The sequence below is a fragment of the Conger conger genome, chromosome 5, assembly GCF_963514075.1.
Source record: "Conger conger chromosome 5, fConCon1.1, whole genome shotgun sequence".
Lineage (NCBI taxonomy): Eukaryota > Metazoa > Chordata > Actinopteri > Anguilliformes > Congridae > Conger > Conger conger.
Genome location: NC_083764.1, coordinates 67834912 through 67860947, shown reverse-complemented (window position 1 = coordinate 67860947; position 26036 = coordinate 67834912). Strand labels below are relative to the sequence as shown.

Genomic DNA, 26036 nt, shown 5'->3' with positions numbered 1-26036 from the left:
AATGTCTTGTTGAAGTTTTCACTTTAGCTAACCAACTATATTATGAGCAACCAATTTTTTTTGGCGATGGAACCAGCTGGCTATATAACTAGAATATGATAGTCTACCACAAACCATGCAACTGCAACTTACAGTTTGAGACAAATAAAGGTTTAGCTAAACATGCATGATAAAAGGAACATGTAGCTTCCCAAATTGCACTCGACACGTGATCACTGAAACTATATATATGTATACTATTGCTTATTATCCAAGCAAAGAATAGATATCTGGTTATAAAACAATACCAGTTCGTTATCGGTAGCAACAAGCAAATTAGCTATTAGTGAGCTTGCCGAATTTACAAATATCCACCTGAGACACAGTTGTAAATTCTAACTATGGCTAATTTGCATGTAGCTACCAATAGCAAACTGGTATTGTTTTATAACTAGATATGTAGTCTTCGTTTGGATAATAACCAATAGTACACAGAGTTTCTGTGATAGCTTGTCTGGAGTGCAATTTTGGCAGCTACACATGAACAATCAGAATAAGCCCCCATGCCATTGGCTGTGGCAATTAGAACCATTTTTCAACCAATGAGCTTGAATTATTGTACAGCTGTACAATGTTTTGGTACAGAGTGACGGCCTGTCAACTGTATATTTTTTAACCAGAATTTATAAACACAGGCAGAGGGTGAGTCAACATGTCAGTGAGCCTTTTTCAATGATAGGAAAGGATTTCCTCTGGTGTTGTAATTGTCCATTTAAATGAAAAAACTGGGTATGGCAAATGTTTTAAAAAATGACTTTATTCTGCTGAGATGTAAAAGGCCAAAATATCGGAACGCTTTAACCAGGAAGTGTAACCAGGAAGTGTAAAACAAATATAGCTGCCCTTTCATTGTCAGACCAGACAAATGTGTTGTTTATTTGAGAAGCATATTATTATTTTTACTGGGTTTTTTTTTCTTTGTTTAGCTGTGTTTTTATTGCCTTTGTTCAGCTGTGTTTTTGCCTGTTGTGCAGACCAGGCCATGGTTGATGAATGTGGTTGGTGGTTGGTGAAGTGGGCGTGGCTTGTCTCTGCGTGACATCACACAGGAAACCCTTGGCCCTTTGATCAGAGAACTGTAATTTCAGAACAACATTCCCCCAAAATCTGCCTCTCATTTAGTTTTGTTTGATCCATAACTTTTAATCACTGTCACCGAGTCTGTTTGGCGATGCCGCGGTTTTGTTCTCTGGGCTTCGTACAGCGTAAGGAGCGAGTTACTGACTCCATCATTAGCATTCGCTCCCTCACTAATGTGATAATGCAGACCAGCGCTGTGTTACTGGAATTCCTGTTATGTCTTCTATTCAATGTGGCTGATGCTTAAATTCTGGAATTGGATTTCAAAAGTGGAAAATATATAATCTCCCTGTCTGTGTAATAAGCGGTTCCCTGAGCTTTAAGGGACAAATGTAACCTTTAAAATTCCAGGGAGACGTGACCCGAAATATTAGCAGCAGGAGCAGAGGCACAGTACCTGTATTTACCTGTTCACCTGACCTACCTGCACCCTCCTGTATTTACCTGTTCACCTGGACTACCTGCACACACCTGGGGCAGCCTCGAGCCTAGGAGCTAAGGTGCATGCCTGGGAAGGTTGGTGGTTCAGACCCTGGTTTAGCCACAACTGTGGATAAAAGATTCAGATAAATAAGTGTAACGGTCATTCTCAGCCTCATAAAAGCGTTATATAAATGTTACCATAGAGTCCAGTGCTGATTTACTCATATCCAAGGGTTAATTCCAACCTTTATCTATCCTTATTTTCAGCCAATCAGGGTCAGCCAATCAGTGCCATCTCATCAGCACTGGGCAATTACAGTCAAGCAAGAGCCACCCAATCACAGCTGGGTCAACCAATCAGAGCCAATCAAGCAGTCCAATCTCATCAGCATTGTCCCTCTCCTCAGTGCACACTAATCAGAGAACTGTCCAATCAGAGCAGTGCAATCAGAGCCAGCCAATCACAGGTGCGTACCGTACTTTCATCGTTCCCTGCTCATTGAAAGAGAAAGAGAAGCTGATACACGGATGACGACTGCTCGATCACTCCCTGCGTCTCGATCCCTCCCTGCGTCTCCATCGCTCTCCTGCGTCTCCATCGCTCTCCTGTGTCTCCATCGCTCTCCTGTGTCTCCATCGCTCTCCTGTGTCTCGATCACTCCCTGCGTCTCGATCCCTCCCTGCGTCTCCATCGCTCTCCTGTGTCTCCATCGCTCTCCTGTGTCTCCATCGCTCTCCTGTGTCTCCATCGCTCTCCTGTGTCTCGATCACTCCCTGCGTCTCCATCGCTTTGCTTATTAAGAGACGCCGCTGGTGTTTTTCACAATCTGACATGAGAGCGCTTCATTAGGCAGTAATTTAACGGCCTGTCTGGTGCCTGGGATAAGATATCATGAGATGGATAACGGATTGTCACCAATCCCACAGTGCACTGGGGTAGATTCGCCAGCTGCTTGTGGTTTTAGTGTGTGTGTTTGTGTGTCTGTTTTCACACCCTGTCACACACTGTCACATGCTGTCACACACTGTCACACACTGTCACATGCTGTCACACAGTCGCACACTGTCACACGCTGTCACACAATGTCACACGCTGTCACGCGCTGTGACACGCTGTCACACGCTGTCACACACTGTCACATGATGTCACATGCTGTCACACACTGTCACACTGTCACACACTCTCACGCTGTCACACAATCACACACTTGTCACACGCTGTCACACGCTGTCACACACTGTCACATGATGTCACACAGTCGCACACTGTCACACGCTGTCACACAATGTCACACGCTGTCACGCGCTGTCACACGCTGTCACACACTGTCACATGATGTCACATGCTGTCACACACTGTCACACTGTCACACACTCTCACGCTGTCACACAATCACACACTGTCACACGCTGTCACACACTCTCACACAGTCACAAAATGTCACACGCTGCCACACGCTCTCACACACTCTCACAGTCACACCCTGTCACTCGCTGTCACACACTGTCACACACTGTCACAAAGTCATACACTGTCACACCCTGTCACACCCTGTCACACACAGTCACACGCTGTCACACAGTCACACGCTGTCACACAGTCACACACTGTCACACGCTGTCACATGCTGTCACTCACTGTCACACCCTGTCACACAGTCACACACTGTCACACCCTGGCACACAGTCACACACAGTCACACACTGTCACACAGTCACACTGTCACACGCTGTCACACAGTCACACACTGTCACACGCTGTCACATGCTGTCACACGCTGTCACACACTGTCACTAACTGTCACACCCTGTCACACCCTGTCACACTGTCACACACTGTCACACACTGTCACACAGTCACACACTGTCACACACTGTCACACAGTCACACACTGTCACACACTGTCACACAGTCACACACTGTCACACGCTGTCACATGCTGTCACACGCTGTCACACACTGTCACTCACTGTCACACCCTGTCACACACTGTCACACTGTCACACACTGTCACACACTGTCACACACTGTCACACACTGTCACATGATGTCACATGCTGTCACACACTGTCACACTGTCACACACTCTCACGCTGTCACACAATCACACACTGTCACATGCTGTCACACACTCTCACACAGTCACAAAATGTCACACGCTGTCACACACTCTCACACACTCTCACAGTCACACCCTGTCACTCGCTGTCACACACTGTCACACACTGTCACACAGTCATACACTGTCACACCCTGTCACACACAGTCACACACTGTCACAGTCACACACAGTCACACCCTGTCACACACTGTCACACTGTCACACACTGTCACACAGTCACACACTGTCACACAGTCACACTGTCACACACTGTCACACGCTGTCACACAGTCACACACTGTCACACGCTGTCACATGCTGTCACATGCTGTCACACGCTGTCACACACTGTCACTCACTGTCACACCCTGTCACACCCTGTCACACACTGTCACACACTGTCACACAGTCACACACTGTCACACCCTGTCACACAGTCACACACAGTCACACACTGTCACACAGTCACACTGTCACACGCTGTCACACAGTCACACGCTGTCACATGCTGTCACACGCTGTCACACACTGTCACTCACTGTCACACACTGTCACACTGTCACACACTGTCACACTGTCACACACTGTCACACAGTCACACGCTGTCACACGTTGTCACACACTGTCACACGATGTCACATGCTGTCACACACTGTCACACTGTCACACACTCTCACGCTGTCACACAATCACACACTGTCACACGCTGTCACACACTCTCACACAGTCACAAAATGTCACACGCTGTCACACACTCTCACACACTCTCACAGTCACACCCTGTCACTCGCTGTCACACACTGTCACACACTGTCACACAGTCATACACTGTCACACCCTGTCACACACAGTCACACACTGTCACAGTCACACACAGTCACACCCTGTCACACACTGTCACACTGTCACACACTGTCACACAGTCACACACTGTCACACAGTCACACACAGTCACACACTGTCACACTGTCACACACTGTCACACAGTCACACACTGTCACACACTGTCACACAGTCACACACTGTCACACAGTCACACTGTCACACACTGTCACACCCTGTCACACAGTCACACACTGTCACACGCTGTCACACACTGTCACACAGTCACACACTGTCACACGCTGTCACATGCTGTCACACGCTGTCACTCACTGTCACACCCTGTCACACACTGTCACACTGTCACACGCTGTCACACACTGTCACCCCCTGTCACACACTGTCACACTGTCACACACTGTCACACAGTCACACGCTGTCACACGTTGTCACACACTGTCACTCACTGTCACACGCTGTCACATGCTGTCATACACTGTCACTGTAACATGCTCTCCAGTGAGCTACAGTCCCCTCAAAAAGTATTAGAACAGCAAGGTCAATTCCTTTGTTTTTGCTCTACACTGGAGACAATTGAGTTTGTTGTCAAAAGATGCACATGAGATGACAAATCCGAATATCAGTTTTTATTTCCTGGCATTTTTATCTAGATTTGTTAAACAACTTAATGCATATCGGCTTTTGTATCAGACCACCCAATTTTTAGGTGAGCAAAAGTATTGGCACGTGACTGACAGGTGTTTCTTGTTGCCTAGATGTGTCCTGTTTGGTTGATTGGTTAAACAATAAATAGTTCTGAATGCCTACTCTTGGTTTTAGCCTTGGGCATTGCCTGTTAGCTAAACCAAGAGAAAAGCAAAAGCCATGTTGAAGCTAAGAAAAAAGCTTGCTTGGAATGTCCTGAAAAATGTCCTGAAAAGGAAAGAACCCGCTGGCGTACTGAGCAACAGACATCAAACAGGTCGACCAAGGAAAACAGCTGTGAAGAATAACCCCAAAACATCAGCGACATCACAAACAATCTGCACAGGGCAGGGTGAAGATATCTCAATCAACTGTTCAAAGAAGACTTAGAGAGCAGCAATATAGAGACTATGCCACAAGATGCAAACTACTCATCAGAAGTAAGAACCTCTACCAAAGTAATGGAAAGGCCAAAGTGTGGAGAAAGAAGGGATCTAAAACATACAAACTCATCTGTGAAGCACGGTGGAGGAAGTGTCATGGCTTGGGCTTGCATGGCTGCTTCTGGAGTGGGCTCAATAATCTTTAGCGATGATGTAACTCATGATGGTAGCAGCAGGATGAATTCATGAGTCTACAAAAACATTATGTCTGCCAACTTACAGAGAAATGCATCCAAACTAATTGGGAGGAACATCATGCGGCAAGACAATGACCAAAAAACACACTGCCAACACAACAAAGGACTTCATTAGGGAGAAAAAGTGGAAGGTTTTATGCTGGCCAAGTCAATCACCAGACCTTAACCCAATTGAGCATACATTGAGGGAAGGAGGGAAAAACCCCTGAACAACTGAAAGAGGCTGCAGTAAAAGCCTGGAAAGCATCAGAAACGAAGAATCAACAGTTTTGGGAGTTCAATGGGCTGCTTGATGCAGTTATTGCAAGCAAGGGGTATGCTACCAAATATTAAGTGTCATTTACTTTCATTTACTTTTGATCACCTAAAAAATGGGTGGTCTGATACCATATGTAAATGGTAAATGGTTGGCATTTATATAGCGCCTTTATCCAAAGCACTGTACAATTGATGCTTCTCATTCACCCATTCATACACACACTCACACACACACCGACGGCGATTGGCTGCCATGCAAGGCCCCGACCAGCTCATCAGGAGCATTTGGGGGTTGGGTGTCTTGCTCAGGGACACTTCGACAAAGCCCGGGCGGGGGATGGAACCGGCAACCCTCCGACTGCCAGACAACTGCTCTCACTGCCTGAGGCATGTCACCCCATATGTGCTATATTTTAAGTAGTTTAACACATCTAGGTGTAAATACCAGGAAATAAAAGATGAAATTCTGAACTGAAATTCTGTACTGCAAAAATAAAGAGATCGGCCATGCTGGTCCAATACTTTTGTAAATATACACACAGGTGTGTGTATATCAGTTGTGTCAATGTGTGTGTATATCAGTACTGTGTGTAAATGTGTGTATATCAATACTGTGTGTAAATGTGTATATATCAATACTGTATGTACATATGTGTGTATCAGTACTGTGTGTACATGTGTGTTTATCAGTACTGTGTGTAAATGTGTGTTTATCAGTAATGTGTGTAAATGTGTGTATATCAATACTGTGTGTAAATGTGCATAGATCAATACTGTGCAAATATGTGTATATCAGTACTGTGCGTAAATGTGTATATATCAATGCTGTGTGTACATGTGTGTATCAGTACTGTGTGTAAATGTGTGTATATCAGTTGTGTCAATGTGTGTGTATATCAGTACTGTGTGTAAATGTGTGTATATCAGTACTGTGTGTAAATGTGTGTATATCAATACTGTGTGTAAATGTGTATATATCAATACTGTATGTACATATGTGTGTATCAGTACTGTGTGTACATGTGTGTATATCAGTTATGTGTGTAAATGTGTGTGTATATCAGTATTGTGTGTAAATGTGTGTATATCAGTTCTGTATGTAGATGTGTGTATATATCTGAACTGTGTGTACATATGTGTATCAGTACTGTGTGTAGATCAGTACTGTGTGTAAATGTGTATGTATTGGGGACTGAATGCCTGGCATGTCAGGATGCAGTGTTGGTGTGTGCATGTGACTCACCTCTGAGCCAGGCTACTCTCCGGCTGCTGAGTTGCATGTCTTAAATATTTTTTTATGAAGTTTCAAATAATTACAGAATTGAGTGTGTGAGTGTGTGTATGTGTGTGTGTGTGAGTGTGTGCGATTGTGACTGTGTGTGTGTGCAAGTGTGTGTGTGCGATTGTGACTGTGTGTGTGTGAGGATGTGAGTGTGTGTGCGATTGTGTGTGTGTGCGATTGTGACTGTGTGTGTGCATGCAATTGTGAGTGTGTGTGAGTGTGTGTGTGTGCGATTGTGAGTATGTGCGATCGTGTGTGTATGTGTGTGTGTGAGTGAGCATGTGAGTGTGTGTTTGTGTACGTGTGTGTGCGATTGTGACTGTGTGTGAGTGTGTATGTGTGTGTGTGCGATTGTGACTGTGTGTGTGTGTGTGTGAGAGTGTGTGTGTGCATGTGAGTGTGCGTGTGTGGGTGTATGTGTGTGAGTGTGTGGGTGTGTGCGAGTGTGCGTGGGTGTGCGAGTGTGTGTGTATGTGTGCGTGTGAGTGAGTATGTGAGTGTGTGTTTGTGTACGTGTGTGTGCGATTGTGACTGTGTGTGTGTGTGTGTGTGTGCATGTGAGTGTGCGTGTGTGGGTGTATGTGTGTGGGTGTGTGCGAGTGTGCGTGGGTGTGTGAGTGTGCGTGTGTATGTGTGCGAGTGTGCGTGTATGTGTGTGAGTGTTTGAGTGTGCGAGTGTGTGTGTGTGGGTGTGCGTGTGTGTGCATGGGTGAGTGTGTGTGTGTGTGTATGGTTCTATGGTTTACAGTACAGTAATCTGCTTCAGTATTATTATGATTATGACTAAAGAGGCCCAGTTCATGTCATGAAAATAGTGTCTGTTAGATTGTTAGCTACACTACATTGGAGTCTTCAGTTAGTCTTGAGCATGTGGACTACCTCGATGTCCTGATCTCATTGCTCCTTTAATGTTTCTGTCTTTCTTACATCAGAACACACCTCTGAGCCAAGCGCTTGGAACCCACGTCTACCAAACCGTGTTATAGGTGCAGGTATAACTCATAATTCTAATATCACATATATGCTTGTTATTTATTTATTTATGTGAATTGCAATTAAACATACTTAATATCATTAGAAAAAGGACCTTCTTCTGAATTATGGATTTGCATGTAAAAGAAGAAATGCACAAATGAATTACATTACATTACATTAAACACATGAATTAAACATCAGCTGGTCTGTCTGCACAGGTGCCACTGAATAAATCACAGGTATTTTCAGAAACGTCACTTACTTATACATAAACATTTTTCCAAATACAACTTACAGCAATCTGATTATGTACATCTGTTTTCTTTTACTGGGTGTGTGTGTGTCTGTGTCTGTGGGTGTGCATATGCATGCGTGTGTCTGTGTCTGTGGGTGTGCATATGCATGCGTGTGTCTGTGTCTGTGGGTGTGCATATGCATGCGTGTGTCTGTGTGGGCATGCATGTGTGTGTGTGTGCTCATGTGTGGGTGGGGAAGAGTGTTCAGCTATCATGTAGAAATATGAAAACACACTCAATTCCCCCCCATCCTGCACTGCTCACTGGAGCTCCCCGTGCTCCTCAGGAGTGGACCGCGCTTTATTAAAAACACGTGCTCCTGCTCACGGCCTACAGCGGAGTAACAAAAGAAAACCGGGTTTCGTGTCTACCGGGTCTATCGCGTCTATCGGGCCCTGGTGGAGGTTCTGTGTAACCATGTGGTGATAGAAAAAATAATTATTCTACTGTGCACTAATGTTTTTACGACGTTTTAGAAAACTTAAACATAAAGAAGGAGAAATGTACAGCCCTGAAATTGGAAAAACGCACGCAGAGGCCCGTGTGACGGCCTGTGATTATGCGGACCTGTAGCTGCAGGGCGCTCTGGCCGCAGCACACGGAGCCGAACGCGTGTGTGTGTGGAATATGCGATGATAAATAACCCGTTTCTGCGCGGAATGGCTGATGATGAATGATGTATGTGCGAACGGGTAACCTACGCCACGGATCCTCCGCCACGACTCGCCTTCTCCTCTTGCTGTTTTTATTAAGTGCAGCTGGAGAGAGAGAGAGAGAGAGAGAGAGAGAGAGAGAGAGAGAGAGAGAGAGAGAGAGAGAGAGAGAGAGAGAGGTTCTCGGTTCCCCCTTTTTTCTTGGAACTCAGTCATTGGACGGTCTGTCTGGGCTGAGTTGGGTCCTAAAACCCGGATTGGCTTGCATTCAGTCGGACGGAACTGGCTCTTTTTATTTTATTTTCCAAAAAACAAAAAATAAAATAAAGAGAAAATAATTTAAGAAACTTTTTACACAATCCTGTTTTAGACGACACGAGCTACGGTGGAAGTGGAAATGTAGAGGGGGCAGACCATCCCAGCCCGCAGCCAGGTGCGATCCACGCCGCGTTTCACGCGCAGCCGCTTTGAGAGGCAGCGCCGTCGGACGGCAGGTTGTAGTCCCCCCATTGCGCCACGCAGCTGAACGGGAGCCGGTGAGTTCGCTCCATGTATGAGAATCTCCTCCGCTGCCAAATCGCCCACAAAAAAAGTGAAAAGTCACGCAAGGAGGAGGCCGCGCTGTGGTTTCCAAGCGAGAGCAGAGTTGGGATCTGCGTTGGAGACGCGTTTCGCGTTTAAGCCCGTTACCGGTTCCACTCTCCCTCCTTCGACAACCCCTCGTAGAGGAGAGTGAGGAAACGTCGAAGAAACAAAAAACTCGGACTCTTCATCCCTTCCGGCCGAGTGGCGCCCTGCCATGGGGCCGGCTGGTCGAGCAGGCGCCGCTACCTGACGGGCTCGGTGGGACCCGGGGAAGCGGAGCATGTCTCTTCGCCGCAGCGCCTGTCTTTGTGCTTCTCGCTGCCCTGGATCCGTGCAGAGGAGGGGGTCTTGCCGCAGTTCTGCCCGTTTTCTGCTTCTCTTCCCTGCCTGACTCTACCCAGCGATCAACGACGCGAATAATTCACCGCACAGGTTTTCTAAACGGTAGGTCTCCTCTACCGGCGACGCGTCCCCGTTATCTGCCTCTGTACCGGAACCTATTGCCGTTGACATTCGGTGTTCTGTTTTTTTTTTTTTAATAAAAAAAAAAAAAATGTATTTCAGCTAGGTGTTTTCAAAAAAAAATCCGTTTTTTTACGGCGCTTAACGAAAAGTAGCTCAACACGGTAAACATGTTCACCACGTTTTATTCACCAACTGCAGCTACTTTGTCGTCACACTAATTCAGTACGATACAGAGACATTCATCTATTCTTGTGATGTGTAGCTAACTGCTTTGAGTTTTCCGTGAAACACTCGCCTGTTGGGTAGGCTGCTCATCTTACAAAGCCTGCCGAGACGTGATATAAACGATAAAAAACGGGTTTCACTGTAATTGTACTTTGAAAGGAGCTGAATCTGTTCAGAGTAATTAAAATGATGCAGTGGCTGCCGCCGTGGCTAATTGGAGAGAGAAGGTTAATTAAGGCGCAGTCAGGATGTTTTATCTTTCTTTCGCGTTTCCCAGTGAATGGTCCATTAGAGTGATTTGGGAGATCTCAGAGTGATTTGGGAGATCTTTCGTTCCGACCAGCAACGGAGCCAGGCCGTTCACTGTGAATTTATGCCTTTAAGAAGCAGTCGAGCTGGTTCTGGGAAACAATCGCCGGCTCTTTAAACGTAATAATGTACGGGAAGAGAGAGAGAGAGAGAGTGAGTGAGTGAGTGTGTGTGTGTGTGTGTTGGTAAGCAACAGCGGTGTGTGTTTCCCTGATGCCCGTGTGTTTGTCTCGAAATTAGGCTCTAGATATTGTATTGGTAAAGGGCTAAATTGTGAACAAAATAAATTAGTACAAATAAATAATATTATCTTGATACTGTAGCACTTCAAAAAGGAAATGTTGTGGTTGAGTAAGGTGGGCTTTCACATGCTTATGTATGTGTGTGTGTGTGTGTGTGTGTGTGTGTGTGTGTGGGGTGGGGTGGGGTGGGGTGGGGTGGGGTGGGGGGGGGGGGGGGGAGCAACAGCTAGTTCAGCGGGCGTCTCCTAGGATCCGCTGTGCACCAGCAGAAGCAAGATTAGATCATTTAACTGCACTTGCATTATTAAAACATGTCTAAGCCCCCTGCCAGCCGCATGTTCGAGCGTGAGAACGGGCCCGCGAGCCTGCGCGCGGTCCTGCGCGAGATAAAGAGCCGGGGTTTGGGTTTGGGTTTGGGTTTGCCTCCGGGCTCCGGCAGCCCTTTGTCTGTTGATTAAATCTTATTTGGACATTTTGGCCAGAAAACGAAATTCTTTAAATATGCCGTTGAACAGTGCAGCAGACTATTAACCTAAATCAAAATTGACTTATTTTCTCTATTTTTAACTCCCTTTGGAGAATAATATACACCACTGAGAGAGCTTCTAAAGAAGTGCTTTCTGAATCTTGGTCACATTTCCCTTTACTAACGCCCGTAATGTCGAAATGAAAAGGATTTTTTATATGTGTAAGAACCTGTAGATATGAGAGCCTGTGTTAGGCATCTCTTGTCTTCTGTAGAATGATCGTACCGACTCAGCCATTACAAGCAGCCTTGCAGGAAGAGCCAATTTAAACAATTAGCTAACAGGTGTGTGTGTGTGAGCGGGAGTGTGTGCGGGAATGTGAGCGTGTGTGTAGGTGTGAGACTGACTGTGTGTGAGTGTACCAGTGTGTGCATGTGTGTGTCACACTGTGCGTCAGTGGGATCCTCTCCCTTTGTTGGCAGGGCTGAAAGAGGCGCTGTTTCACACGGCTCCACACACACTGTGTAAATCACGCCAGTGTGAAGTCCCCCTGTCTGCAGGCGCCGATTAGCATATCAAAGTGTCCCCAACCCCGGCTCTCCACACTCAGAGTGGAGGGGCGTGTGTGTGTGTGTGTGTGTGTGTGTGTGTGTGTGTGTGTGTACGCGAGCGAGCAAGCGAGTGTGAGTGAGTGAGTGAGTGAGTGAGTGAGTGAGTGAGTGAGTGAGTGAGTGAGTGAGTGAGTGAGTGAGTGAGTGAGTGAGTGAGTGAGTGAGTGAGCGAGTGAGTGAGCGTGTGAGAGAGAGCGTGTGTGAGAGAGCGTGTGTGAGAGAGCGTGTGTGAGAGAGCGTGTGTGAGAGAGCGTGTGTGAGAGAGCGTGTGTGAGAGAGCGTGTGTGAGAGAGCGTGTGTGAGAGAGCGTGTGTGAGAGAGCGTGTGTGAGAGAGCGTGTGTGAGAGAGCGTGTGTGAGAGAGCGTGTGTGAGAGAGCGTGTGTGAGAGAGCGTGTGTGAGAGCGCGTGTGAGAGAGCGCGTGTGAGAGAGCGCGTGTGAGAGAGCGCGTGTGTGAGCGCGTGTGTGAGAGCGCGTGTGAGAGAGCGTGTGTGAGAGAGCGTGTGTGAGAGAGCGTGTGTGTGAGAGAGCGTGTGTGTGAGAGAGCGTGTGTGTGTGTGAGATGTCGGTCTGTTTGTTCTCCCATGCGTGTTTCTGCGCGTGTGTTTCTGCGCGTGTGTTTCTGCTTCTGTGTTTCTGCGCGTGTGTTTATGTGTGTGTGTTTCTGCGCGTGTGTTTATGTGTGTGTGTTTCTGCGCGTGTGTTTATGTGCGTGTGTTTCTGCGCGTGTGTTTCTGCTTCTGTGTTTCTGCGCGTGTGTTTATGTGTGTGTGTTTCTGCGTGTGTGTTTATGTGTGTGTGTTTCTGCGCGTGTGTTTCTGCGCGTGTGTTTTTGCGCGTGTGTTTCTGCGCGTGTGTTTATGTGTGTGTGTTTATGTGCGTGTGTTTCTGCATGTTTCTGCGCGTGTGTTTCTGCGTGTTTCTGTGTGTGTGTTTTTGCGCGTGTGTTTCTGCATGTTTCTGCGCGTGTGTTTCTGCGTGTTTCTGCGCGTGTGTTTCTGCACGTGTGTTTATGTGTGTGTTTATGTGTGTGTGTTTATGTGTGTGTGTTTATGTGTGTGTGTTTATGTGTGCGTGTTTCTGCGCGTGTGTTTCTGCGCATGTGTTTATGTGTGTGTGTTTCTGCTTCTGTGTTTCTGCTTCTGTGTTTATGTGTGTGTGTTTGTGTGTGTGTTTCTGCGCGTGTGTTTCTGCGCGTGTGTTTCTGCGCGTGTGTTTCTGCGCGTGTGTTTATGTGTGTGTGTTTATGTGTGTGTGTTTCTGCGCGTGTGTTTTTGCGCGTGTGTTTTTGCGCGTGTGTTTCTGCGCGTGTGTTTATGTGTGTGTGTTTATGTGCGTGTGTTTCTGCGCGTGTGTTTCTGCGCGTGTGTTTCTGCGCGTGTGTTTCTGCGCGTGTGTTTCTGCACGTGTGTTTCTGCTTCTGTGTTTCTGCGCGTGTGTTTATGTGTGTGTGTTTATGTGTGTGTGTTTCTGCGCGTGTGTTTCTGCGCCTGTGTTTCTGCGCGTGTGTTTCTGCACGTGTGTTTCTGCTTCTGTGTTTCTGCGCGTGTGTATGTGTGTGTGTTTATGTGTGTGTGTTTATGTGTGTGTGTTTCTGCGCGTGTGTTTGTGTGTGTGTTTATGTGTGTGTGTTTCTGCGCCTGTGTTTCTGTGCCTGTGTTTCTGCGTGTGTGTTTCTGCGTGTGTGTTTCTGCTTCTGTGTTTCTGCGTGCGTGTTTCTGCGTGCGTGTTTCTGCGTGCGTGTTTCTGCGTGCGTGTTTCTGCGTGCGTGTTTCTGCGTGCGTGTTTCTGCGTGTCTCCCACCATGGGCTATCTCGCCCATGCCAAACGCTGTTTCTCTGTGTGGATTTGCGCTGGTCTCTGATGTATGTTAACCATATACAGTGAGCCCGTGAATGTGACTTCATTTGGTGTAAAATGTGATGGATGAAGAGCTGGCTTTATTTCTCACTCTCTGGTTTTGTCGCTCCTCTGACGTTCAGAATGGCTGTAGCTGTGCAGCATGCATGCCCATCCAGTGATCCTATACCAGGATCAACTACTTTTAGACCTGTATTTATCGGCACACAAGTCCAAAAATGTAAGTTCTGGGATTGCTACTGCTGTTGGAAGGAAAGCCTGCACACACAGGGATACTCCTGGAGTGTGTGAATCACTGTGCTAAAGTATTGCTTCCCGGATTTCCAGATTTCCACCACGTCTGCAAAATGATCTGCCTTCACGCAGCAGCATGAAGTGATCAGGTGCGGCTTCGCAATCTCCATGGAGACCTGCAGTAAAATGCACATAAAATCTACAAATAATTACTGCAAAACTGGGTCTGAATACATTCCCTTTCTGTTCGAAGGCTTGGAGAACAGCTCTGCCTTCAGTCCTCTTAAAGCACCTTGTTTCTGTTCTTTTTATTTGTGAAATAATAACCGTCATGGTCATGTTGCTTGACCCTATTAGCCCATTTTAAGTTTTAAATTGAACATTTCCTCCTCGGGCAGGTTTGGCTTTCAGCTGCTTGTTTGTTCAAAGCACATTTTTCTTGCAGGCGTGATGTCTGACAGTAGGCTGTTCTGTTTCATGTATTTCACGTATTTCATGCAACAAGACATTTCTCTCGTAGACACGCAGAGCTTTGAAATGGTGTTGTGTTGTCAGGCCCAACGCAATCAGGCCAACCTCTTCATTCCAAACGGTGTGTTCCCTTTAAATGGGAAATTGCACAGAACTTTGAGAAATGCTGCAGGGTGTGCTGGGGTCCTCACTCCTGGTCCTGGAGAGCCACAGGGTGTGCTGGGGTCCTCACTCCTGGTCCTGGAGAGCTGCAGGGTGTGCTGGGGTCCTCACTCCTGGTCCTGGAGAGCCGCAGGGTGTGCTGGGGTCCTCACTCCTGGTCCTGGAGAGCTGCAGGGTGTGCTGGGGTCCTCACTCCTGGTCCTGGAGAGCCGCAGGGTGTGCTGGGGTCCTCACTCCTGGTCCTGGAGAGCCGCAGGGTGTGCTGGGGTCCCCAGCCCTGGTCCTGGAGAGCTGCAGCATCGTAAACAACGTAAACCGAGTAAACCAAGTAAACCAAGTAAACAATGTAAACAACGTAAACAACGTAAACAACGTGCCCAAACACCATTCAGAAAGACAAAGAAAACAAGCGGGGGTCACCGGTTGAGGCTAACCGTGTGTTTGCACCGCCTCATCTGGATCTTCCAGATTGGATGAGAAATATGAGAATGCATCTTTATCATTAAAGGAGGCTGGTCGGCCTTTTGCTCTGGTCTTTCCTGCAGCACTGTCATAGCTCCTGTCTTTGTAGCCCCAGGAACTGGAGTGTAGCTTTTCAAAACATTTAAGTGCCGTTTTTTATGACCTCACTCTCTGACCTGGCTATGAGTCTCTTCTTCCTGTGAAGAGCAGATCTGTCATTTAGTGTCTCTCTGATGATCGAGTGTGTTTTACTCTGGGTATATGGTCTGTACTGTGTAACTGGGGATATATCCTGCAATGTGTTGTGTCTGTGGTCTGTACTGTGTAACTGGGGATATATCCTGCAATGTGTTGTGTCTGTGGTCTGTACTGTGTAACTGGGGATATATCCTGCAATGTGTTGTGTCTGTGGTCTGTACTGTGTAACTGGGGGTATATCCTGCAGTGTGATGTGTCTGTGGTCTGTACTGTGCGTAACTCTGGGGATATACCCTGCAGTGTGTTGTGTCTGTGGTCTGTACTGTGCATAACTCTGGGGATATATCCTGCAGTGTGTTGTGTCTGTGGTCTGTACTGTGTACTGTGTAACTGGGGATATACCCTGCAGTGTGATGTGTCTGTGGTCTGTTCTGTGTGTAACTCTGGGGATATACCCTGCAGTGTGTTGTGTCTGTGGTCTGTACTGTGCATAACTCTGGGGATATACCCTGCAGTGTGATGTGTCTGTACTCTGTACTGTGTAACTCTGGGGATATACCCTGCAGTGTGTTGTGTCTGTGGTCTGTACTGTGTAACTCTGGGGATATACCCTGCAGTGTGATGTGTCTGTGGTCTGTTCTGTGTGTAACTCTGGGGATATACCCTGCAGTGTGATCCGTCTGTGGTCTAAAACATTACCTGTTTTTGCACTAGCCTTGTGCAGTGTGTGGGGCTGTGATTGATGGGTGCTTGATTGGCAGGTTGCCGTATGGAGGTGGTTATGTAGCAGGGTTTGATCCAGACATATTAGTATCATATCCTTCTCTTTCTGAGTGCCAGGGAAGTGCTCTATGTGGCTGCTAAACGGAAAAGACATTTTCACATTTCATTAGCAATAATCCATTTGACTTCAACTAAAACAGCAGGATTATATTGGATCCGCATTAAGACTCTGTGACCTTTACAAACTAAAGCCCTTAAAGCCGTTTCTGAGTGAGGACGTCTGCAGCTTTACTGCTGCTGAGCTGTAATTGGGCGGGCCCCAGAGCTGTAATTGGGCGGGCCCCTGAGCTGTAATTGGGCGGGCCCCAGAGCTGTAATTGGGTGGGCCCCAGAGCTGTAATTGGGCGGGCCCCTGAGCTGTAATTGGGCGGGCCCCAGAGCTGTAATTGGGTGGGCCCCAGAGCTGTAATTGGGCGGGCCCCAGAGCTGTAATTGGGCGGGCCCCTGAGCTGTAATTGGGCGGGCCCCTGAGCTGTAATTGGGCCGGCCCCAGAGCTGTAATTGGGCGGGCCCCTGAGCTGTAATTGGGTGGGCCCCAGAGCTGTAATTGGGCGGGCCCCTGAGCTGTGATTGGGTGGGCCCCAGAGCTGTAATTGGGTGGGCCCCAGAGCTGTAATTGGGCGGGCCCCAGAGCTGTAATTGGGCGGGCCCCTGAGCTGTGATTGTGGCCCCTGAGTTTTGCTAGTTATGGATTTTCATGCTTTTCACCTGTGGAAGAACCGATGCACTTGGATTAAAAGCCTGTAAATGTATGTGTGTATGGGGATGAGTCATCAGTGTCACCCTCAGAGTGCTCCTTTTGAAATATTTATCTCTAAAATGTGTTTATTGGCTTTTAGTTTTTAATCCGTGAAGTAGATTCTTCAGCCACTTTGTTTGCCTTTCCGTTTGTACATTCTGGCTCTCCCTGTGGTGGTTTGAATAAAGCCAGGGTTCAGAGGTCAGAGGTCAGAGAGCAAGAAACTCTTTCGGCCTGTCAGTCATCCACCCTAGCCTCACAACCCCTCCCCCTCTCGATACACATGACTGTTTCCACTGGTCCTTCACTGTGCAAATACATTGTAATTTACAATCTTTTTCTGTCGCTAGATTTCAGTTTTCACTGTAAAGCCGTTGAGTTCACGTACAAGGGGAAGAAGATTAACTGAAGTACACTTTGGCCCTGTGTTTGAATATCAGTCTGTCTGAGGACTGTGACTCTGTGACTCTGAGACTCTGGGACTCTGGGACTCTGTGACTCTGGGACTCTGGGACTCTGGGACTCTGTGACTCTGTGACTCTGACTCTGGGACTCTGACTCTGGGACTCTGGGACTCTGACTCTGGGACTCTGGGACTCTGGGACTCTGTGACTCTGGGACTCTGGGACTCTGTGACTCTGTGACTCTGGGACTCTGTGACTCTGTGACTCTGTGACTCTGTGACTCTGACTCTGTGACTCTGGGACTCTGGGACTCTGGGACTCTGGGACTCTGGGACAGGGTGATCTGTGACTCTGGGACGCTGTGACTCTGTGACTCTGTGACTCTGTGACTCTGTGACTCTGGGACTCTGGGACTCTGGGACTCTGGGACTCTGGGACTCTGTGACTCTGGGACTCTGTGACTCTGGGACTCTGTGACTGGGACTCTGTGACTCTGTGACTCTGTGACAGGGTGATCTGTGACTCTGTGACTCTGTGACTCTGACTCTGTGACTCTGTGACTCTGGGACTCTGGGACTCTGGGACTCTGTGACTCTGTGACAGGGTGATCTGTGACTCTGTGACTCTGGGACTCTGTGACTCTGGGACTCTGGGACAGGGTGATCTGTGACTCTGTGACAGGGTGATCTGTGACTCTGTGACTCTGTGACAGGGTGATCTGTGACTCTGTGACTCTGTGACAGGGTGATCTGTGACTCTGTGACTCTGTGACAGGGTGATCTGTGACTGAGAGATGATGAGAGACGTTGTTACATCAGTTGTCCATGAATAACCAGATGGAAATTAATTCATCCCAAAGCGCACAGCTAAAAGTACAAAATAAATTACTTGCTTTTATTGGCTAAATTAATTTTCAACAACATAACAAATTACTATGCTACAAAGCCTTAGAGAGAGATTACAAGTTGGCAGCAAACCTTATAAAAGTTAGAAATCTCTAGCACAACCCAGAATCAGTGATTGTGACTTTGCCGCTGATACAGGAGGGGAAAGATTCTTACCTGTCATTCTGTCCACACTATATATCCACTCAGTGAGCACTTTATTCGGTATTTATTATACTTATTTTTTTACTTCTACTGCTGTAGCCTATCCACTTGGGGTTATGATGCATTGTGTGTTCGGAGATGCTCTTCTGCATACCACTGTTGTAGTGTGTGGTTATCTGTCAGCTTTGACCAGTCTGGCCATTCTCCTCTGACGTCTCATTAACAAGGTGTTTCTGTCTGCAGAACTGCTGCTCACTGGTTTTTTTAAAGGTTTTTTTGCACCATTCTTTGCAAACTCTAGAGACTAGTGTGCATGAAAATCCCAGGAGAGCAGCAGTTTCTGAGATACTCAAACCACCCTGTCTGCCACCAACAATCATTCCATGATTAACTGAAGCTCCTGACCTGTATCTACATGATTGTATGCATTGCACTGCTGCCACGCAATTGGCTGATTAGATAATCCCATGAATAAGTAGGTTTAATAAAGTGTAAATGTTCCTAATAAAGTGAGTGTATATACAGTATATATATATGTATATGTATAGTCAGGTCCATAAATATTGGGACATCGACACAATTCTCATCTTTTTGGCTCTATACACCACCACAATGGATTTGAAATGAAACGAACAAGATATGCTTTAACTGCAGACTTTCAGCTTTAATTTGAGGGTATTGTATATGTTTGTATATGTGCCTCCCACTTTTTAAGGGACCAAAGGTAATGGGACAAACTAACAATCATCAATCAAACTTTCCCTTTTTAATACTTGGTTCCAAGTCCTTTGCAGTCAATTACAGCCTGAAGTCTGGAACGCATAGACGTCACCAGACGCTGGGTTTCATCCCTGGTGATGCTCTGCCAGGCCTCGACTGCAACTGTCTTCAGTTCCTGCTTGTTCTTGGGGCATTTTCCCTTCAGTTTTGTCTTCAGCAAGTGAAATGCATGTTCATTCGGATTCAGGTCAGGTGATTGACTTGGCCATTGCATAACATTCCACTTCTTTGCCTTAAAAAACTCTTTGGTTGCTTTTGCAGTATGCTTCGGGTCATTGTCCATCTGCACTGTGAAGCGCCATCCAATGAGTAATCAAGCATTTGGCTGAATATGAGCAGATAATATTGCCCGAAACACTTCAGAATTCATCCTGCTGCTTTTGTCAGCAGTCACATCATCAATAAATACAAGGGAACCAGTTCCATTGGCAGCCATACATGCCCACGCCATGACACTACCACCACCATGCTTCACTGATGAGGTGGTATGTTTTGGATCATGAGCAGTTCCTTTCCTTCTCCATACTCTTCTCTTCCCATCATTCTGGTACAAGTTGATCTTTGTCTCATCTGCCCATAGGATGTTGTTCCAGAACTGTAAAGGCTTTTTTAGATGTTGTTTGGCAAACTCTAATCTGGTCTTCCTGTTTTTGAGGTTCACCAATGGTTTACATCTTGTGGTGAACCCTCTGTATTCACTCTGGTGAAGTCTTCTATTGATTGTTGACTTTGACACACATACACCTACCTCCTGAAGAGTGTTCTTGATCTGGCCAACTGCTGTGAAGGGGTTTTTCTTCACCAGGGAAAGAATTCTTCTGTCATCCACCACAGTTGTTTTCCGTGGTCTTCCGGGTCTTTTGGTGTTGCTGAGCTCACCGGTGCGTTCTTTCTTTTTAAGAATGTTCCAAACAGTTGATTTGGCCACACCTAATGTTTTTGCTATCTCTCTGATGGGTTTGTTTTGATTTTTCAGCCTAATGATGGCTTGCTTCACTGATAGTGACAGCTCTTTGGATCTCATATTGAGAGTTGACAGCAACGGATTCCAAATGCGCATAGCACACTTGAAATGAACTCTAGACCTTTTATCTGCTCCTTGTAAATGAGATAATGAGGGAATAACACACACCTGGCCATGGAACAGCTGAGCAGCCAGTTGTCCCATTACTTTTGGTCCCTTAAAAAGTGGGAGGCACATATAGAAACTGTTGTAATTCCTACTCCGTTCACCTGATTTGGATGTAAATACCCTCAAATTAAAGCTGAAAGTCTGCAGTTAAAGCATATCTTGTTCGTTTCATTTCAAATCCATTGTGGTGGTGTATAGAGCCAAAAAGAGGAGAATTGTGTCGATGTCCCAATATTTATGGACCTGACTATATATGTATATGTGTGTGTGTGTGTGTGTGTATATGTGTATATGTCTATGTGTACATGTGTATGTATATGTATACGTGTGTGTATATATATATGTGTGTATATATGTGTGAGTGTGAGTGTGAGTGTGTGTATATATACAGTGGTGTGATCCCGATTTCTTATTTTTTTGCACGTTTGTCACACTTAAATGTTTCAGATCATCAAACAAATTTAAATATTAGTCAAAGACAACACAAGTAAACACAAAATGCAGTTTTTAAATGAAGGTTTTTATTATTAAGGGAGAAAAAAAATCCAAACCTACATGGCCCTGTGTGAAAAAGTGATTGCCCCCCCTGTTAAAACATAACTTAACTGAGTTCAATTTCTCTAGCCACACCCAGGCCTGATTACTGCCACACCTGTTCTCAATCAAGAAATCACTTAAATAGGACCTGCCTGACAAAGTGAAGTAGACCAAATGATCCTCAAAAGCTAGACATCATGCCGAGATCTAAAGAAATTCAGGAACAAATGAGAAAGAAAGTTGATGAGATCTATCAGTCTGGGAAAGGTTATTAAGCCATTTCTAAAGCTTTGGGACTCCAGCGAACCACAGTGAGAGCCATTATCCACAAATGGAAAACATGGAACAGTGGTGAACCTTCCCAGGAGAGGCCGGCCGACCAAAATTACCCCAAGAGCGCAGCGACGACTCATCCAAGAGGTCACAAAAGACCCCACAACAACATCCAAAGAACTGCAGGCCTCACTTGCCTCAGTTAAGGTCAGTGTTCATGACTCCACCATAGGAAAGAGACTGGGCAAAAATGGCCTGCATGGCAGAGTTCCAAGACAAAAACCACTGCTGAGCAAAAAGAACATTAAGGCTCGTCTCAATTTTGCCAGAAAACATCTTGATGTTCCCCAAGACTTTTGGGAAAATACTCTGTGGTCTGACGAGACAAAAGTTTAACTTTTTGGAAGGTGTGTGTCCCATTACATCTGGCGTAAAAGTAACACCGCATTTCAGAAAAAGAACATCATACCAACAGTAAAATATGGTGGTGGTAGTGTGATGGTCTGGGGCTGTTTTGCTGCTTCAGGACCTGGAAGATTGCTGTGATAAATGGAACCATGAATTCTGCTGTCTACCAAAAAATCCTGAAGGAGAATGTCCGGCCATCTGTTCGTGACCTCAAGCTGAAACGAACTTGGGTTCTGCAGCAGGACAATGATCCAAAACACACCAGCAAGTCCACCTCTGAATGGCTGAAGAAAAACAAAATGAAGACTTTGGAGTGGCCTAGTCAAAGTCCTGACCTGAATCCTATTGAGATGCTGCGGCATGACCTTAAAAAGGCGGTTCATGCTCAAACCCTCCAATGTGGCTGAATTACAACAATTCTGCAAAGATGAGTGGGCCAAAATTCCTCCACAGCGCTGTAAGAGACTCATTGCAAGTTATCGCAAACGCTTGATTGCAGTTGTTGCTGCTAAGGGTGGCCCAACCAGTTATTAGGTTTAGGGGGCAATCACTTTTTCACACAGGGCCATGTAGGTTAGGATTTTTTTTCTCCCTTAATAATAAAAACCTTCATTTAAAAACTGCATTTTGTGTTTACTTGTGTTGTCTTTGACTAATATTTAAATTTGTTTGATGATCTGAAACATTTAAGTGTGACAAACATGCAAAAAAATAGGAAATCAGGAAACACTTTTTCACACCACTGTATGTGTGAGTGTGAGTATATGTACATGTGTATGTATATGTATATGTGTGTGTGTGTGTGTGTGTGTGTGTGTGTGTGTGTGTGTGTGTGTGTGTGTGTGTGTGTGTGAGAGAGTGTGTGTGAAAGAATGAAACCCTAATGAAAGAGAGGAAGACACAGGGGGCGGGTGTGGGGTTGTTGCCGGGGTGATGGAGGGCTGTTGCTGGGGCGATGCCAGTATCTCGGGTGTCTAGGGGGCGAGGAAGTGCAGGTGTGGCCTGGGAAGGTAAATAAGCTGAGAACACACTGAACACACACACTGAACACACACACGCTGAACACGCTGAATACACACACGCTGAACACACACATTGAACACACTGTACACACACACACACACACTGAACATGCTGTACACACACGCTGAATACACTGTACACACACACACGCTGAACACACATGCTGAACATACTGTACACACACACACTGAACACACTGAACACACACGCCGAATACACTGTACACACACACACGCTGAACACAACGAATACACTGTACACACACGCTGAACACGCCGAATACACTGTACACACGCTGAACACGCTGAATACACTGTACACACACACACACGCTGAACACACTGAACACACACACGCTGAACACGCTGAACACACACACTGAATGCACTGTACACACGCACACTGAACACGCTGAACACACTGAAAACACACACTGAATGCACTGAACACACACACACACGCGTGCCGACACGCACTAAACACACACTGAACACACTGTACACCCACACACACACAACACACTGAACGCACTGAACACACACACACACACAACACACTGAACGCACTGAACACACACACACACACAACACACTGAACACACACTGTACACACACACACACACACACACTGAACGCACACGCGCGCGCGCACACACGCACTGAACACACACACACACACACACTGAACACACTGTACACCCACACACACACAACACACTGAACACACACTGTACACACACACACACACACGCACTGAACACACACACACACACACACACACACACGCACTGAACACACTGTGCACACACACAAACAGGTAAAGGGGTTCTTGGGTTAAATCTTGGGTTAGGAGGAAATTGAGCAACTTAGTCCTCAGTTCCTTTTAATAGTAGAGCTCAAGCCTGATTGGTTCTTTCCCTGGCTGACTGTGTCCTGATTGATCATTTTTTTCTGCTGCATTTTCCTCAGTTCATCCTTTTTTATATCCTTATTAGTCCTTTCCTTGTTGAACTGTGCTCTGATTGGTCCTTTCCCTGTAGAACTGTGCTCTGATTGGTCCTTGTGCTGTTTTGCAGGTGTGGGCGCAGGAAGAGCTGACATGCGTGTGTGTGGATGAGGGTGGGTACAGCCTGCTGTTCCTGGGAGCTGTGATTTGCGGGAGCGCGGGGGCGGGACCGATGGCGGACTGTGTGGGGGGGCGTCTCAGCCTCTCTCTGCTGCTCACTGTGCTCCAGCTGGGCCTCTGCCATGGTAAGCCCAACCTCAACCCCACACCTCCTCACACTGTCTCTAATCCAGCACCTCCTCACACTGTCTCTAACCCAACACCTCCTCACACTGCCTCTGACTGTGGGCTGGTTTCTCTGTGAGATGTAGTGTGTGTGGGGCTGGTTTTCTCTCAGCTATATTGTTCACTGCTCAGTCTCTCTGCTAAAATGTGAGCCCAACAGCTGCAGTTAAGGAGTCACCCTGCACATACACCTCAGATTACACTAACCCTAACCCTGCACATACACCTCCGATTACACTAACCCTAACCCTGCACATACACCTCAGATTACACTAACACTAACCCTGCACATACACCTCAGATTACACTAACCCTAACCCTGCACATACACCTCAGATTACACTAACCCTAACCTTGCACATACACCTCAGATTACACTAACCCTAACCCTGCACATACACCTCCGATTACACTAACCCTAACCCTGCACATACAACTCAGATTACACTAACCCTAACCCTGCACATACACCTCCGATTACACTAACCCTAACCTTACACATACACCTCAGATTACACTAACCCTAACCCTGCACATACACCTCCGATTACACTAACCCTAACCTTGCACATACACCTCAGATTACACTAACCCTAACCCTGCACATACATCTCAGATTACAGAGAAAAACAAACAGATTGACACCCTCTCCCCCAGAGAATCTTCCCCACAGACCGCTTAATTACACCCCCACTTCTTTCATTATCCCGTCTGAATGTGTCTCTGAGTCGCACAACACCCGCACAGTCTGCCCCACACCCCTACAACACCCGCACAGTCTGCCCCACACCCCTACAACACCCGCACAGTCTGCCCCACACCCCTACAACACCCGCACAGTCTGCCCCACACCCCTACTACACCCGCACAGTCTGCCCCACCCATTACATTACATTACATTACATTACATTTTACATTTTACATTTTAGTCATTTGGCAGACGCTTTTAATCCAAAGCGATTTACAAGTGCATAGGTTCTACCACAAGTCAAAGCATCACATCCAGAACTAGGAAAATACACCTGGACTGCTGTTCTAAACATATAGTCGTCATCATAAGTGCTATTTTTTTTTTTTTTTTTTTTTTTTTTGGTGGGGGGGGGGGTTAGACAGGGACTCCCTCCTAGCCGGTCTCCCAGCGTGCGCCATCAAGCCCCTCCAGCTGGTCCAGAATGCTGCAGCCCGCTTGATCACCAGTCAGCCCAGGTCGGCTCATGTCACCCCGCTTCTCATTGGCCTCCACTGGCTTCCTATTGCCGCACGCATCCGATTCAAGGCCCTAGTGTTGGCATTTCAGGCTGCTAAGGGGACTGCCCCACATTACATACAATCCCTGATCACTCCCTACTCCCCAGCTAGACCACTCCGGTCTGCCAGCTCTGGTCGCCTTACGGTTCCCTCTCTACGGGCACCTGGCGGTCGAGCTGCACGTTCACGCCTGTTTTCCGTTCTGGTTCCGCAGTGGTGGAATGACTTGCCTACCACTGTCAGGACAGCAGAATCCCTCCCCCTATTTCGACACAGACTCAAAACACACCTCTTCAAACTCTACCTTAGTCCCCCCTCCTGATTTACCCCGCCCCCCCCTTCTGATACCCCTATCCCTGTCTAACCCCCCCCTCAAAAAAAAAAAAAAAAAAAAAAAAAAATTGCACTTATGATGACGACTATATGTTTAGAACAGCAGTCCAGGTGTATTTTTCTAGTTCTGGATGTGATGCTTTGACTTGTGGTAGAACCTATGCACTTGTAAATCGCTTTGGATTAAAAGCGTCTGCCAAATGACTAAAATGTAAATGTAAATAGGGGTATCAGAAGGGGGGGCGGGGTAAATCAGGAGGGAGGACTAAGGTACAGTTTGAAGAGGTGTGTTTTGAGTCTGCGGCGAAATAGGGGGAGGGATTCTGCTGTCCTGACAGCGGTAGGCAAGTCATTCCACCACTGAGGAACCAGAACGGAAAACAGGCGTGAACGTGCAGCTCGACCGCCAGGTGCCCGTAGAGAGGGAACCGTAAGGCGACCAGAGCTGGCAGACCGGAGTGGTCTAGCTGGG

At 46.8% G+C, this 26036-nt stretch overlaps 1 pseudogene; it reads left to right on the top strand.

The window, feature by feature from the left end:
• The first annotated feature begins 9742 nt into the window (after positions 1–9742).
• LOC133128185 (adhesion G protein-coupled receptor L2-like) overlaps positions 9743–26036 on the top strand; it is a 96961-nt pseudogene continuing 80667 nt past the window's right edge.